Source organism: Piliocolobus tephrosceles, chromosome 1 (genome assembly GCF_002776525.5).
Source record: "Piliocolobus tephrosceles isolate RC106 chromosome 1, ASM277652v3, whole genome shotgun sequence".
In the NCBI taxonomy this organism is placed as follows: Eukaryota; Metazoa; Chordata; class Mammalia; order Primates; family Cercopithecidae; genus Piliocolobus; species Piliocolobus tephrosceles.
Window position 1 is genome coordinate 73,770,467 of NC_045434.1, and position 18,660 is coordinate 73,789,126.

Sequence of the window (18,660 nt, forward strand, 5' to 3'; positions counted from 1 at the left end):
GAAGCATGGTCTTCGGTTCAGGCCCATAATTACTTCACATGTACTTTTGACCTCACCACTTCAGGTTCAGTGACATAACAGTGTTATCTCTGAAAGGACGTGATGTCATCATAAATCACAGAGCTGCACAGGCAAACGTTCTACTTGCAAAGTGGGAAGAACGCTAACATTATTTTGAAATTATATAAAATATAGCTCAAGTATTCATTTGTGTCATATTTTAAAGTGCTTAAAGAAACAATATAACAGACATAATTATAAATATTAAAACAATCATATGGTTTATCATTAATGATATATCACTTTGAGGGGCAATGGAAAAAAATCGTAAGACTAGTAAGAAGGAAAACACTAAAAAGCCTATGCAAAATGGAAAATGGCCGAGACAGTTTATATTACCATCATTACTTTAGATTTTCTATAGATTCCATGCTCCTTCCTACTTTTCAATTGTTAAAGAGAAGATAAATATCCCTAAAACATCAATTAATTGTCATCTTGGTTCCTTAGCTTATAAGCCAAGTTATATCATATCTCATCTCTGAACATATTTTTTAGATTATGATATAATGGACTTGTTAATGTGTGCAATCAGTGCCTTTTTTAATTGTACTACTCCATGGATAAAAAAAGTGCTATAAGTAATAACTCAATGTATTAAAAAAATAAAAATTTCAGTACAGCCCCTCTCCACTGAAGAAGTCTTCACACCTCTTGGATGACCATTTTCAGGAAAGCTCTGTAAAGTTACTCAAGAATTTCCCATCCCTGCATTGGGGCCATCAAAACCAAGTTCAGTTTGCTTCATTCTATACCCTGGAAATTCCATAATTATTCCTACTTCTTGCTGCTTAATTTAACATGATGAATCTTGGCCTCTTCTAGGGATACAAGAGCACAGTGCATTATGCAATTTTCAATATAATGCACTGAACGCCCCTAATTACTTGATTTAGGCATATGTAAATAAGAAGACCTTATATAAAATGAGTCAAAGATCATGCCTTGAGCATTTCACCAGTTGAACAATATTCTGATTACCTAATCAGGTTCTAAATGTATGTATAATGTATGCCTCAGAATAACAAGGCTATCACATATAATGCAGTATGGTTCACGTTAATATATATGCTATGTTTCTTCAATTAAGACACTTGCCAGCTGACAGGCAGAGGAGTAAGTTGTGACATCTCAGTAGTGATCCTGCCTGAGCATGTGTGAACTTAGCTGTTCATCTGATTGTCACTTCATTGGTACTATTTGCATTGGCAACAGCATATGGAGTTGGGTTTCTGTTCCCTTTATTTTTAGTTGACATGTAATAATTGTACGTATTTATACATTATAGAGTGATATTTTGATACATGTATACAATGTGTAATGATAAAGTCATGGTAATTAGAATATCCATCATCATAACCATTTATCAATTCTTTGCATTGGGAACATCCAAAATTTCTCTTCTAGATTTTTTGAACATATACATTAAATTATTGTTAATATTTAACCTACAGTGCTATAGAACACTAGAACTTATTCTGTCTATCTCGCTGTAACTTTGTATCTGTTAACCAATCTCTCCCATCCTTCCCTCACCCCTACCCCTCCCAGTCTCTAATAACCATAATTATACCTTCTTTTTCCATGAACTAAATACTTTTAATCTCCCACATGTAAGAACATTCAGGGTATTTCTTTTCTTTGCCTGACTTATTTCACTTGATGTAATGTCCTTCAGGCTGATCCACATTGCTGTGAATGAAAAAAATCTCATTCTTTTTTATGGCTGCATGGTATTCCATTGTGTCGATATACTACACTTTCTTTATTCATTAATTCATTGATGGTCATTTAGGATGATTCCATATCTTGGTAATTGTGAATAGTGTTGCAATAAGCATAAGAGTTTGATATGCTGATTTCCTTTCTATTGGATAAATACACAGTAGTGGGACTGCTGGATCACACAGTAGTTCTATTTTTAGGTTTTTTAAAAGAACCCTCCATGCTGTTCACCATAGTGGCCATGGTAATTTATATTCCCACCAACAGTACATAAGTCTTCCCTTTTCTCTGCGTCCTCACTAGCATTTGTTCTTTTTTGTCTTTTTGATAACAGCCATTCTAAATGAAGGAAAATAATATCTCGTTATGGTTTTGATTTTTGCAATTCCCTGACGACTAGTGATGTTGAACATTTTTTCAAATACTTATTGGCTATTTGTGCATCTTCTTTTAAGAAATCTCTATTGAGATCCTTTGCCCATTTCTAACTGAATTATTTGTTTGTTTGTTTTGTTTGTTTTTGCTGTTGTTTGTGTTTCTTGTGTATTCCGGATATTTGTCTCTTCTCACAGCTAGTCTGTGTCAGTTTGCAAATATTTTCTCCCATTTACAAGTTGTCTTTTGACTTTGTAAATTGTTTCCTTTGCTGTGAGAAAGTTTTTTCAGTTTAATAGAGTTCCATTTATCTACTTTTTAGTTGCTCTGTGCTTTTACAGTCTTACATACAAAATCTTTTCCTAGACCAATGTCCTGAAGAGTTTCCCATATGTTTTTTTTCTAGTAGTTTTATAGTTTCAAGTCTTCCAGTTAAATCTTTAATCCATTTTGAGTTTATTATTGTATGTGGTGAGGAATAGGGATGTAGTTTCAATCTTCTGTGTATAGATACTCACTTTCCCCAACACCATTTATTTTAGAAGGTGTTCTTTCCTCAGTGAATGTTCTTGGCACCTTTGTGGGAAATCAATTGCCTATAAATATGTGAATTTATTTCTGGGTTATCTATTCTGTTCCATTGGTCTATGTGTCAGTTTGTATACCAGCACCATGCTGTTTTGATCACTATTGCTTTGTAGTATATTTTGAAGTCAGGTAGTGTGATGCCTCCAGCTTTGTTCCTTTTAGTATTGCTCTGGCTATTTGAAGTATTTTTTGGTTCCATATTATGAAATTTGTTTTAACTAAAATTTGAATCTCTTAGAATGCCTTCAAAAGAGATTGACCTGTGGTGATGCACTAGGAATAATGTCATTGTGTATGAAGGAGCTATCCTGTCACACACCTGGCAGTGCAGTTAGAGAGAATACAAATAGCCAAGTCTTTCAGAAAAAAAATAATAAAATTTTGAAAGTTAACAGAGGTTGGCATGAACAATTCCTCCGTCACTTGTGTGCCAATATTTATCTATCAAAAGCTTTCAATCAAGGAATAAACAAAACCAAAAGGTTAACCAAATAGGAAAAACCACAAAATAAAACAGAAATAAGATGAAATCTTAGTATTCTGCAAGTCTTGAAATTATACTTTCAATCTTAAAGGTATTAAAGGCAGGTTATGAAAAGCATCATATCACTGGGATATTAAAAATATTGACTGGTGGATAAAAGTGATTCCAAATAATTTAAATGTGAAAAGTACTTGGTTAGATTTTTATACTTCTTTGCTGAAGATTAGGAATATCACTTTCTTTTTGCTTTCCTCCTCACTGGTTGCTTCTTTTATCTATACTCTGTTGATTGTTGCTCATCTCCCGGTCCTCTAAATGTTAAAGAAGCCAAGTCCTTGGATCTCTTCTTTTATCTTCCTACACTCTCCCTAGGTAGTCACAGTTAGTCTCCATAGTTTTGAATACCATATACATACTTACAAATCCAAAATTTATAACTTTAGCCAAGATGTGCCCTGTGAACTCCAGACTCATTTATCTATCTTCCTACTCAGCACATTTATTTGAATGTAATATGCATATTTGTCTAACATGCATCTCAAAATTAACATTTCCAAATATGAATCCACATTACTCTCTTTAAGCAAATCTATCCTTCCCCAATATTTTACATCTTGTGGTTGCACAGCCCCAAAACTTCAGAAACATCCTCAACTCTTTCTTTCTCTAACACCACCCATGCAATCCATTTGACTTTTCCTTCAAAATACATCCAGAGCTGACCTGTTCTCCCCTCTTCATCCTTACCACCTCAGTCCACAGCACCAGCATCTCCCTGGTTCTCTGGCATCTCGACTGGTTCTCCTGTCTCCACCCTCGGCCTCTCCAGTCTATTCTCTATGGGCAAGCCACAGTGACACTTTTTCCTTTTTTAAAAGTCTAGGCATTAAGTTATTCATTAAATAACTAATTATTGCCTACAATAAGACACACAGATTTTAAGAGTAAAGTTTGATGAGTTTTGACTACTGTAAATCCATCTCCACCAAGTTACAGGACATTCCTATCATCCCAAAAAGTTTCCGTTATGATCCTGTCCACTCAATCGCCTCCCAGAGGAAACCAGTGTTCTGATTCCTATTATGAAAGCTTAGCTTTGCTTGTTTCAGAAGGTCACATGAATGGAAACATATAGTGTGCACCACCATGTGTCCCTGGTTTCCTTTACCACAGCATAAGATTTATGAGATTCATCTGTTATTGAGAGTATTAATAGTTATATCATATTATTGATGAGTAATATTCCATTGTATAAATATCCCCTAATTTGTTCATTATTTGTTGATGGACATTTGAGTTTGTTTCACACGTTTTAGCTATTATGAATAAAGATGCCATAAACACTGCACAAAGCTATTTTGTAGACCTATGCTTTTGTTGTTCTTGAGTAAATACCTCAGAGTGGAATGCTGGTTCATAGGTAAGAATCTTTAGTTTCATATAAAACTGCTTGTTTTTCAAAGTGTTATGTTATTTTACACACTCACTAGCAATGGATAAAAGTTCAGATTACACTACATCCTTGTAAGCATTCATCAATGGGCTCCTGCTGATATTGTTTGTTTTAATTTGGGCCATTCCAATGGGTATACAATGGCATCCCACTGTGGTTTTAATCCATCTTTCCCTGATGATGAATGATTGTGAACATATTTCCATATGCTTATTGATCATTTGCATATCTTCTTTTCTGAGGTGTTTGTTCAAGTCTTTTGCCCATTTTAAAAAAGTGATCTTTTAAAAATATGTTAGATCTTATCACTTCTCTGCTGAGAGCAATCCAATAGCGTTTCAGATCACTCACTAAAAGCCAAAAATATTTACAACATTCACTAAAGCACAACACGATCTGCCGCTCTGGTAACGTTATGATCTCATCGCCTAGTACTGCTCCATCTGCTTAGACTCTTCATTCTCCTGGTGTCCTTGAGCAACCAATCACCAGACCTTTCAGAGCTCCTGTTCCCTCTGCAGGGACTTTCTTGTTCCAGAGATCCACCTGCCTGTTTTCTCACTTCCTTTAGTACCTTCTGGAATATTCTGCACAAAATAGCAAGCGGATCTCCAGCATTCCCCATTCCCTTTATCCAGTTTTATTTTTCCCGTAACACCCATGAAGATGTGATTTTTACACTAATTTTTTAGTTCTTTTGTCCCTCTCTCCTTCCCTCCCTTTTGCACTTTTATCTTCCTTCCTTCCTCCTTTCCTTTCCTTCCTTCTGTCCTTCCGTCCTTCCTTCCCTCCTTACTATTATGTATGGTTTATCTCATTCTACCAAAATATAAGCTCTATGAGGACAAGGAATTTTGCCCATTCATTCAACTTTTGCTCACTACTGATTCTCAGATCCTAGAACAAGTTTTTAACCCTCCAGAAGCATTGAGAGGACTATAGTTTGAACTATTTACCAACTTAAACTCGTAACATTTTAGTCTTTAACTATATTTTAAAAGCTGTAGATATATCAATTTAAAAGAAAAAAAAAAAAAAAAACACCTAAAACTGTGCTCCCAAACCCTGGACTAAATCAATTTGATTTTTAAGAAATGAGGCCAGGAATTTACACTTATGCCTGAAATCCCAGCACTTTGGGAAGCCTAGTCACAAGGATCACTTGAGCCCAGGAATTTGAGACCATCCTGGGTAACATGGCAAGAGCCTATCTTAAAAAAAAAAAAAAAAAAAATTAGCTGAATGCAGTGGCACACACCTGTAGTCTCAGCTGCCTGGAGGGACGAGGCAGCAGGATCCCTAAAGCCCAGGAGTTCAAGGCAGGACACACTCCAGCCTGGGTGACAAACCAAGACCCTGTCTTTAAAATAAATAAATAAATAAATAAATAAATAAATAAATAAATAAATAAATATTTTTAAAAGAGTTTTAAAAAATTGAGACGAAGTGAGCACGTGGATCAAATAGACTTCATAGAACAAAGTGAAAAATTATATATTTTATATATTTATATACATATCTACAGGTATACATACATCTGTACATATATGGGTATAGACAATTTGTTAATAATAAAATAGACAAATTAACCTATATTGAGTGCTTACTGAGAAACTGCTAATCTTCACAAGAATCCCAGGAGGAACTACTCCCACTTTACAGATAAGAACATTGAGGATTAGGGTGTTTAAGTAACTTGTTAAATTCATATAGCTGGTCGGTTCCAGAGTCAGGATTTAAACTGTATTACATTGTAGCAGTTTGATTAGATATTATATGTGTATGTACATTTAATTTGAATTACAAATAGAACATTGAAGAATAAGTTCTGTAATGTAAAGAAAACAATCTAGTCCCTTGCAATGCTTTTATAAGATTATCATTATATACATGAACATATTTTATGGTGTTTGAATTTTCCTTTTGTAATCGTTAGAGAGTATATATATCTCATATATGTAGGTATGAAACATAATAACAGAATAAACTCTCATGGATCTACCAACCAGCTTAAATAATGAGCATTGCCAAACTATTAAAGCTACCTGTGGACCCTTCCTCAATTCCATTCAGCTACATTCCTCACCAGAAGTAAACACCACCTTGAATTGTGTGCACATCATTCCTTTGTTTTAATTAGAAATTTGATTACATGAACGTGTCTCTAAATGATGTATTGTTTAGGTTATTTCTATGGGACTTTTCAAGATTGTATCATACTATATATAGTCCTCTCTGGTTGTTTTTTCTTTTCTCATTCAATACTGTGCTTTTATGACTCCTCCATGTGTTTGTTTGTTTGAGGAGACAGAGTCTCACTCTGTTGTCCAGGCTGGAGTGCAGTGGTGTAATCATGGCTAGCTGCAGCCTTGAACTCTTGAGCCCAAGTGATCCTCCTGCCTCAACCTCCTGAGTATTCGGGACTATAGATGCATGCCACCATGCCTGGCTAATTTAAGAAAATATATTTTTTGTAGAGACAGGGTCTCGCTGTGTTACCCAGGTAGGTCTTGAACTCCTGGCTTCAAGCAGTCCTCCTGTGTCCCGAATTGGTGGGTTCTTGGTCTCACTGACTTCAAGAATGAGGCCACAGACCCTTGAGGTGAGTGGTACAGTTCTTAAAGATGGTGTGTCCAAAGTTGGTTCCTTCAGATGTTCAGATGTGTCTGGAGCTTCTTCCTTCTGGTGGGTTCGTGGTCTCTCTGTCAGGAGTGAAGCTGCAGACCCTCGTGGTGAGTGTTACAGCTCTTAAAGGCAGCACGTCTGGAGTTGTTCGTTTTTCCCCATAGGTTCGTGGTCTCACTGGCTTCAGGAGTGAAGCTGCAGACTTTTGCGGTGTTACAGCTCATAAAGGCAGCATGGACCCAAAAAGTGAGCAGCAGCAAGAGTTATTGCAAATAGCAAAAGCACAAACCCTCCACAGAGTGGAAGGGGACCCCCTGGGGTTGTCACTGCTTGGCTTGGGCAGCCTGCTTTTAGTCCCTTATCTGGCCCCACCCACATCCTGCTGACTGGTCCATTTTACAGAGAGTTGATTGGTCCGTTTTGACAGAGTGCTGATTGGTGCTCTTACAATCCTTGAGCTGGACACAGAGTCACAGAGTGCTAGTCCTCCAAGTTCCCACTAGGTTAGCTAGATACATATTCACAAACCTTGAGCTAGATACAGAGTACTGATTGGTGTATTTACAAACCCTGAGGTAGACACACAGTGCTGATTGGTGTATTTACAAACCCTGAGTTAGACACAGAGTGCTGATTGGTGCGTTTACAATCCTTGAGCTAGACGCAGAGTCACAGAGTGCTACCCCTCCAAGTCCCCACTAGGTTAGCTAGATACAGAGTGCTGATTGGTGCACATAGGATCCTCCGGCTAGATAGAAAAGTTCTCCAAGTCCCCATCCAGTTCAGGAGCCCAGCTGGCTTCACCCAGTGGATCCTGCACTAGGGCTGCAGGTGGAGCTGCCCACCAGTCCCGAGCAGCGCCTGCACTCCTCAGCCCTTGGTCTGTTGATGGGACCGGGTGCCAGGGAGCAGGGGTGGCGCCCATCAGGGAGGCTCAGGCCGCAGGGGAGCCCACCGCAGGATAAGGAGTTCAGACATGGAGGGCTGCAGGTCCCGAGCCCTGCCCCGCAGGGAGGCAGCTAAGGCCGGGAGAGAATTTGAGTGCAGCGCTGGTGGGCCAGCACTGCTGGGGGACCCGGCACAACCTCTGCAGCTGCTGGCCCGGGCCTGCGGGGCTGGCTGGCTGTTCCCTGTGTGCCGCCCGCAGAACCCACACCGGCGCCCACTGGAACTCACACTGGCCCACGAGCGCAGCCCCGGTTCCTGCCCGCACCTCTCCCTCCAGATCTCCCCACAAGCAGAGGGAGGCGGCTCCGGCCTCAACCAGCCCAGAGAGGGGCTCCCACGGTGCCATGGCGGGCTGAAGGGCTCCTCAAGCGCAGCCAGAGTGGAGGCTGAGGCTGAGGAGGCGCTGAAAGTGAGGGCTGATAGCACATTGTCACCTCTCACTCCCACTTAGTCCTCCCAACGTGCTGGAATCACAGGCATGAATCACCAGGCCTGGCCCAATTCCTTTATGTTAATGCGCATAGCTGTGGAGGTTCATTGATTTTAATGCTCTACTGTATTCCTTGTAGGAACATACCAAATTTATTTGTTCATCCTTTTGCAAGCTTCTTTTATCAGACATCAAAACATATTACAAAGCTACTGTAAGACAATATGATATTTATACAAGGAGGGAGAGACAAATTGATCAATGGGACCAAATAGAGAGCTCACGAAAAAGACCTCGCCAGATGGTAACTTGGAATCTAACAAAGTAAATTGCAGATCTGTGGGAACAAGATGAACTATTCCGTAAATTGTGCTGAGATAACTGATTAAACTTTAAAGAAACCCTACCTTATACCACACGAAACAAATTCCAGCTGGACTAAAGGTTGTGAAAAGCAAACCTCTACAACTTTAAGACAATAAAACAGAATATCTTTATGACCTCTCAGTCAGCAAAAAGAAAATTTGCCAACACAAAAAATATCAACCATGAAAAAGTAATAAAGTCTATCTGGGTATGAAATTATTTTTATCAAAGGATACCATGAAGAAAATAAAAGAAACCACAAACTATTAGAAGATATTTAGAATATAAACTATCTATCTCTTATTAAGGATTTCTTTTTTAAGTAAATTCCTACCTTCCCTGAAAGAGTCACAACTTGAGAAATTTACCCTTATTGTTTCTTTGTCTATTTCTTCCTAGAGCTTGGAAGGGTAGGTGGTACTTGATACATTGTTGATTAACAGACTTTTATTTTAGGCTGTTTTCTACCGCAGCATATGTATAATTTTACCTTGCTTTAAACAAAGGCTACTAACTATAGGTGGCATTGTTGTAACATATATCATGTTCTCAATTACCTGTATGACAGCAAAGGCTGATACTAGTAAAACTTCATTTAAGTTTTTTAATTCAATTGAAGGAGAAGGTCATTGATACTTCAGTAATTGCTATTGAAAACCATTTGGCTAAAAGAGAAAAACACACACATATACACACACAAAATAAAGTGTGACATAATCTTTACTACAGATTATTCATTTTAAAGGAATTATCCACTATAATTCTTGTTACAGGATCATTATTGAAATTATTTTACCTAAGAAATTATTTGATACTTCTAACCCTATAGTCAAACATGACATAATTGTTACAACCATAAAGAAAGAAAAGTTGCCAGTGCTTTCTGCTATTTGTTTAACTGCAAATAGAAAGTCCAGTTTATACGCTTTGTTCTTATTTGAAACTATGGAATAAACACAAAGGAATCAAAAGAACTAGCGAGAGAAAGAAAGTGGTTTGGGAGAATCTGAGAGTAGCCGCCTTACTACAGATGGCTGGCAAGCTGGTAACCTCAGTGTGAGGCCCTGGCATTGCCTAAGTACTACTGAATGTTGGTGACCTGGTTATTTCCTCTCAACTAGGGATCTCTGGACAAGTCTTTGAGTTTTTCTGCTTTCTACTGTCTTCATTCCAAGAAGACAAGGCTTAGTGTAGCTAAGTGCCTAAAATTCCCTTGTCTGTGAATGTTTAAAAACGTGTTCCCACTTGAAAGCATGGCAGAGACAGAGGTGTAAATGAACATTTCAGGCTACAAATTTAATCTGTAAAGTCCTGCATCTGTTGTCTCATCCATTAGATGGTGTGTTTCCACAAGTAAAACCTTCTTTTCTTTTTTCTTTTCTTTTCTCTTCTTTTCTTTTCTTTCTTATTGTTAAATTATAAAAGTCACTGCTAGGCTAATAAATCTTGCTGCTAAAAAACAAAGCCAGCACACTACCAGAATGTATGAATAGAAGTGCACTGTATAGGAATCATTGAAATCTAATCACTTCAAAGCTTTCTAAAAAGACACTGTATTTCAGGACTATATAACCAATATATTACACATAGAAAACTTAGAGCTCAGAAAGGAACAGTGAACATGAACATAGGTGTAGAAAATAGCAACTGAGAACGTATATACAATTACTATGACAAGACAGGAAGTCTAAAAAAGAACCAGGTAGAATATCAGTTCCTGTGTACAGAGAATGGCTCCTGATAGTGTGAAAATGTGGAAATCCACACACCTGGGTTAGAGACCCATATGTGTCACTTACAAACCATATGATCTTGAATAAGTTCTATAATTTCTCTTGGTTGTTTTGTGAAAGGACAGGAAAATAATATTCAACTCACTGAGTTGTTTGGAGATTTAATGGGATGATGTACTTAAAGCACTTTGTACACTATAAGGTGCTATATAAATGTGATTCATCTACCTAAAGAATAATTATTAAAACAGATTATCCCTGAAGAAAGAGCAAAAGGAAATGAGTCTCTGAAATTATAGTGAAAGGAATGTATATCACACAGTGGGACAAGCATCCTGGCTGTGACACTGATTACTAGGGAAGCGACAGAGTTGGTTTCTGAGGTTATAAACCACCATTGCTTGATAGAATGAAAACAATCTTGCTTAGAGGTAAAGTCACAGAGTATGCGACACTTTTTGGTGCCACCCAGGATAAAAATAATTGGCTCAAAGTTAATACTATTCATTAGATAGTTCTGTCTCCTAAAGACAGGCTTAACCATGTTTCCTGAGGTTCTGAGGAATCTAACAGCATCAAGCCACGTAATTCTAGAGCATTTGCTGGCTTCCTCTTATACAAGTTGAATGAAGACTTGTCTATCCTCCTCTATTATCCCAAAATGAAGCTTTTAAAAATGTACCACTAACCTATACAACTAATTCGATGACATTTTGCCAAATATTAAACCATGCAGTGATGTCCTTAGGGAAACCCGAGAAGAGGAAAATCACATTGTGCTCTCTGATCCCTTCCATAAGGGACACCAGGGGCCTACTTTGTGCAGGGCTCTATGGAAAGTACAAGGCAGGCAGAGGAGAAGCTAAAGCAGACACAGTCTCTGCCTCAAAGTGTCTCAGTCTTGTGGAAGAGTCAGCCATTACTCAAATTCACATTAGGAAAAGAAGTGATCTGAAAGTACACAAAAAAGAGATTTGACCGACAGAGAGAAGCCAACTAAGGATTCCCTAAAGATGAGGAGACAAAGCAGGTATCTGAGAAAACAGTAGGAATTAACCAGGCAAAGATACTGCCTGGAGATTTCTAAGCAGAAGGAGCAGCAGGTGCAAAGGTCCTGTGGCAAAAAAGAGCATGGTGATTCCAAGGATCTAAAAGAAGGCAGTAAGACAGGTGCACAGGGTGGAGGATATAGGGTGAGATTAGGTGCAAGAGGTGGGTAGGGCCAGATTAACTAGGACTTTGAGAGCATGCTTAGGATTTTGATCTTTATCCTCAGAGCAAAGCAAAGTCACTGGCACAATGTAAATGTAAGTGAAGAGAAAGTAAATCACAGAACAGATGTAAAAATTGCACATGGAAGGGATCAAGGATGGCCTTAGCTGCTTTGCAATGAAATGGATAAAAGATCACTGGCTGCCTCCTTAAGTCACAGGTCTGCTGACAGCAACATCATCCACTCCACGCCCCCATCCCCAAAGGATACTGCATAGCCTGATCATCTCCATTTCTCTACCCCATGGGCAACTCTGCTGAGCAAGTCATTTGCCTCACAGAAGCTGATGATGGCCCTGGGGAGTTTAGATAATGGCAGTATATGATGGAATATGCATTTCCTAAATGAGTGTATGGAGGGGTGAGGGTGGCAGCTGACACTGAGTGTGAATCTGTATGTGTCTACCTAACCCTAAAGCTACACCTGGAAGGAAAAATCATTATCCAAACTCACTTCTTCTTTCTGGTCTAGATAATGGCTCTCTATATAAAAAATGTTCCTACTATTAGTAGTTCTTTATAAAAGGAGAAAAGAAGGAGGAAAAAACCTCTGGCAGAGAAATAACAAAATGTATGATCCACAGAGGTAGTGGGAAGATATAACATTATTTTACATATTTGATATAGAGCCTAAATTAAGCCATAGAAAAGAGGCCATGAATCTTCACAGCCTCATTATCAAGCTTCCCTAAACCTCAAATACAGAAAAATACATTTCATAAACAAAGACCCAATAGGATTTTAATAGTTTAATAAATTTCACAGACATTTTCACTAATCACATTTCATTACATTTTTTTAAAAGAAATTCCATTTGATGGAGTGTCAGATTTTGAAAGAGGGCACAAAATATCTTTTGGAAAGCTAGTTTTGGCTAACCATGAAAATGCAAGTCAAATGTATTATGGACAAGTCAAATGTTATGCAACTGAAAAGTTACACATATGCCTATTTTTTTCCTACTTCTTGACTTCATTGTGTCAAGAGTCAATCTCTTAAATCCCTCAGGACACATCTTGCCTCCAAACCATCCCAACCTCAATGGCAAGAAATTCAGACTTCAGTGTAAGCTGTCAAGTCCCTAAGATGTTCTACCATCCTAGATACCTATCAGCAGCTCCATTTTTTCAAGATGTAGATGAATGTTCTAATGCAAGATTTCTTCTGTTAATTACCAACTTATTGAAGACATTCTAGTTTGAGTGTTATCACCACAATCATCTCATCCCCAGTGGAAGAAATACATTCTCCCAGTACTACTCAAACCAGGGCACGAGAGGCCCTGACGTCCTGTGGCTGTACCCTTCTCCATGGTGTGGCTGAGAGGACATGCCCATCTAGAGCCTATGCCCCTCTTCTAGGAATTCCCTACTCAAGTGGTTCTAGGCCTACTTCAGGCCTGACTCCATCCTCCCAGTGGCTGACTAGTCTATTAGATACATTCCTAGGACTGCAGGGAGGCCAAAGGGCAGCCATATTAAAGGGATATGAACGTGCAGACTAGGGTATCCATACAAGTATGCACAAGGCACTCAGATGTTGGAAGGAGCTGGGAGTAGGAAGGGGGTCAGACTAGAGGCTCAGGGCTGAGAAACAGTTCTTGTAATGTTGCTGTGGTCTGGTGCACTACTCTAAGAAGTCTGTGGATTCTAAATTAGAGCTTGGCCTTCCAGGTCATTCTGAACAGTACCTTTCAAAGCTTAATGTACTAACAAAATACCTAGGGGTCTTGTTCCAATGCAGATCTGATTCAGTAAATCTGGGGTAGGGCCTGAAAGTCTGCATTTCTAATGCGCTCCAAAATGATACTAACACTGTTGGTATGTGGGCCACATTTTAAGTAAAAAGGATCATGAAGGTACATTTGTCAAGGTAGAACCATAGGACATGTTTTATTTAACAATTTATAAGCCTGATTTATAGCTTTTAAACATTCATGGTACCTAGGTCTCCATTTGGACACTTGTCCTAGCCCAGCAAATGTTAGGGACATTCTTGCATTTATCTTTCATCAGAATGATCAGCCCACTTCCACAGAAGTCTCATCTTAAGGGAAGAATCATGTTGGAGTATAACGTGTCGACAAAAGATTATTTGTATCCATTCATTCTGCTTCAAATGATGCACCAGATGGTTGCTCAGGCTGTCTATACATATGAATTCTGATACTAGGAGCAAAGTAAGGATTCATTGTCCATTGGCAGCAAGTCCACTTACTTATCTTTACTATTCCCAAGCCCTTGGGCTCCACCTCTAGGAGTAGTCATCTCATAAACAGAAATCAGAAGAGCAAGACCAGAAGGTAGAAACTAGCCACACTACTAGGAAAGCACATGCCTTCAGTGGGTGCAGGCTCACCTGTAAGGGATTTAGAGATATAGGCATCTCCCAGGATGGCCTTCCTTCCATGCCTGTTCTTCCACGCCCTTCCCCCACCATGGTGCTCAACTTCTGGCTCTTTTTTTCTTATCCCAGCATCGTCCTGAGGTCCCAGGGAACCTCAGTCTACTTCAGTCTATTCCTGCTGAACAAAACCAGCCCAAACTTTTCCCTGTGCCTCTAAAATTCCATATTGCAAATTCTACTGTATTATAAGCCGCTGTAAACCAAGGGCCTTCCAGCTGTCAAAACCCATGCATCCTACAGAGGGTGGTTGCTTTTATAAGAAACAGAAACCTATACATACGAAAGTGAAAAGAATGGAATCCCACTCTTAGTCACCTTATTTGTTTCTGGCTGGCCCTACTTGCATCTCATGCCACATCTCTCAGCACTCCAGCCTTGTGTACACATCCATTTGAACTGGACTACCTGAGTTTCCTAAACAAGACCTTACAATTGGCCTTGTCTTCTACTCTGTTTAAGAAAATAAACTTTACTGTTTAGAGTAGTTTTGTTGTCAAAGCGAAATTGAGAGGAAGGTACAGTATCTTAAGTATCACCTACTTACCCTCCACATACACAGCACAGCCCCCCCAACCCCCCAGCCATTGATATTCCCCAACAGAGGGGTACATTTGCTCCAACTGATGAACTTACATTGACACAGTGTTTCCACCCAAAGCTCAGACTTTGCATTAGGGCTACTTCTTGGGGTTATATAAGGATTTGAATAAATGTAATGACATGTTATCTATTAGAATAATATCATACAAAATAGTTTCACTGCCCTAAAGATCCTCTGTGACTCACCTGTTCACCCTGCAGTCCCCAACCTCTGGCAACCACTAATCTTTTTTTTACGGTCTCCACAGGACTCTGTCTTTTCTAGAAAGACATATAGTTTAACATACTATATAGCCTTTTCAAATTTGCTTCTTTCATTTAGTAACATGCATTTGAGTTTCCTTTAAGTATTTTCATCACTTGATAGTTCATTTCTTTTCAGCAGTGAATAATACTCCGTTGTCTGACTGTATCATGGTTTATTTAACTATTCACTATTGAAAGACAATTTGGTTGCTTCCAAATTTTGGCAGTTATGAATACAGCTGCTATAAGCGTATGTGTGCATATTTTTGTGTGGCACAAGTTTTCAGCTTATTTAGGTAAAAACCAAGGAATATGATTGCTGAATCATATAGTAAGAGTGTGTTTAGTTTTGTAACAAACTGCCCAAACTGTCTTCTAAACCAAAGTGACTGTACCATTTTGCATTCCTATCAGTAATGAATGAAAGTTCCTGTAGTTTCACATCCTCATCAGCATTTGGTATTGTCAGTGTCTTGGATTTTGGCCATTCAAATAAGTGTACAGTGGTATTTCATTGTTGTTTTAATTTGAAATTCCCTAATCACATCAGATTATGTTGATTGTCTTTTCTTATGCTTATTTGCTATTTGTATTTCTTCTTTTGTAAGGTTTCTGTTCTGGTCTTTTTCTTTTGCTTATTTTTTAATTGGGTTATTTGATTTCTGATTGTTGAGTTTTAAGAGTTCTTTGTATATTTTGGATAACAATCCTTTATGAGATGTATTTTGGAAATGCTTTCTCCCAGTCTTTGGCTTGTCTTCTCATTCCCTTGACAGTGTCTTTCACAGGGAAGAAATTTTTAAGTTTAATGAAATCAATTATTTATTTCATGAATTGTACCTTTGGTGCTGTATCTAAAGAGTCATTGGCATACCCAGAGTCATTTACATTTTCTCCTATGTTCTCTTCTAAAAGTTTTATGGTTTTACATTTTACATTTAGGTATATGACACATTTTGAGTTAATTTTTGTGAAGAGTTTAAGATCTATGTCTAGATTCATTCTTTTATTTTTGCATGTGGATATACAGTTGTTCAAGCACCATTTGTTGAAAAGGCTATCTTTTCTCCATTGTATTTCCCCAGCTCCATTGTCAAAGATTAATTGACTGTGTTTACGTGGTCTAGTTTTGAGCTCTTTATTCTGTTCCATTAATCTGCTTGCCTATTCTTTTGCCAATACCACACTGTCTTGATTACTGTAGCTTTAGAGTAAAGTAGTTTCAGTTCTCTCATATTGTTCTCTTTCATTCTTGTGTTGACTAGTATGGATCTTTTCTTTTTTTTCTCTATAAATTTAAGAATCCATGGGTTGATATCTACAGAGTAACTTGCTGAAATTTTGACTGGAATTGCATTGAATCTATAGGCCAAGTAGGCAAGAGCTGACATTTGGCAATATTGAGTCTTCCTATTTAATATCTCCATTTATTTAGTTATTCTTTAACTGGAGTTTTGTAGTTTTATTTGTATAACTCTTGTACATATTTTCTTAGATTTATACTTAAGTGTTTTACTTTTTTATGTGCTAACGTAAATGGTCTACTACTCTTCTGCAAGAAATTTTCTTCCTCTGCTTCCACTCGTCCTAGACTCCTTTAGAAACTTCAATTCTGAGTACTCATTACTTTGGGAAATCTTTCTTAAGCACATAGTTAATCATTCATTCATTCACTCATGCATTTACTTAACAAATATATATGGTGTGTTTACTATGTGTTAGTTGTTATTCTAATCTCTGAGGATATGGCAGTGGCCTAACATTTTCTACTATCATAAAACTCACACTCCAGTGAGGAGAATAAATGTAAACATAGAAAATCTGATATTAGTGACCCACTTGAAGAGAGCTATTCTTTAGGTATTCAATGAATGAATGACTAAATGAATGAATGAATGTTGAAATATTCTGACCCTTACGGTGTTTAAGGAACTTATTTTTGGTTAAGCTTTTTCCTCATCCAAACTGAAAAAAAAACATAGGTAGAGGACCTATTTTATGTTTCCACTGACCACAACCCATGATCTAACTTAATTATAAGTTTACCTTCAGTACTTAGTAAATACTTAAGTGATTGACTGACTGATGTTTTAGGAACCACATTTTGGACTATTGGACTATTGTACCTTCTATAGAAATTTTCTTTTCTTTTCTTTTTTTGACACGGAGTTTCGCTCTTGTTGCCCAGGCTGGAGTACAATGGCGCTATCTTGGCTCACCACAACTTCCGCCTCCATGGCTCAAGTGACTCTCCGGCCACAGCCTCCTCAGTAGCTGGGATTACAGGCATGCACCACCATGCCCAGCTAATTTTGTATTTTTAGTAGAGACGGGGTTTCTCCATGTTGGTCAGGCTGGTCTCGAACTCCTGACCTCAGGTGATCCACCCACCTCAGCACTCCCAAAGTGCTGGGATTACAGGCATGAGCCACTGTGCCCAGCAGAAATTTTCAAGCAAGAACGTTAAATTTGTGATGGAAGATGCCTTTCATAACTAAGGTGTGAATTCTCTTGAATCTGAGGGGAACAGACAACGACACATGAAAGAATCATCACCTTCTTTTTTTTAAACTCAAATTTCTCCCTTCCTCCCATCCCAGATTCTAATTCAAACAGCTACAACCCCATAGCTTTTCATCAGAGTCAAGTTCAAATGGGCCACTATATTAGGCAGAAAAATGCGGAGAATCACCCATGGAAATATTGAAGCCACCAAAGTTTTACTATCAACTGGAAAATCCACAAATAAAATGAGAAAATGCATCACTAAAAATCTAATGTGCAGTTGGGTAAATGATAAACCAATTTGAATTAGTGAATACTAATTGAAAAACTGCATGACAAAGTATTTTCCCATTAAAGCAGGAATTTGCTAAAGGCATTTTCAATTATGTATCATGCTTCAGTAAAAAGCTTCACACATTCTAACAACATAGTGTCTTCTTCAACTTTGCTTCCTGATGGAATTTTTAGCACAATGGCTACCTAGCTCAAATAACTTTAAAAATTATATGCCAATGACCTTGACAAGGTTCTTCAATTTTTATGTGGTTCTTTTTTCCTCTCTCGTCCTCACACCTAACAGAACAGATGTTTTTAACTTGAGAACCTAATTATTATCTATGAGTGTTAATATTTTTAACCTAATCGTGGCTTATCTGCATCCCAGAAACTCACAGTTCACTGTGCTTTGCTAGACAAGTAGAATATTTAGAAGTTTTGACCACCTAAAAGGACACTTTAGATGAAGGACTGTCTCCCTTTGAAGTTCACAAATATTTGAATGTCCTTTCAATTGCTTAGATAACTTACTCTTCTCAAAATCAGGGCAGAGGTGACTGCTGGGAGC

At 38.1% G+C, this 18,660-nt stretch overlaps 1 protein-coding gene across 5 annotated transcripts in view; it reads right to left on the minus strand.

The window, feature by feature from the left end:
- Positions 1-18,660, minus strand: part of ESRRG (estrogen related receptor gamma) — a 597,265-nt gene that overhangs the window by 459,068 nt on the left and 119,537 nt on the right. The window contains exon 1 of one of the 5 annotated variants that reach the window (XM_031935838.1): positions 5,944-6,049. The exons of the other annotated variants lie outside the window; for them this stretch is intronic. The gene's annotated coding sequence lies outside the window, so the exon portion shown is untranslated. Of the gene's footprint in view, positions 1-5,943; positions 6,050-18,660 lie in introns of those variants that run through there. 5 annotated transcript variants of the gene reach the window in all.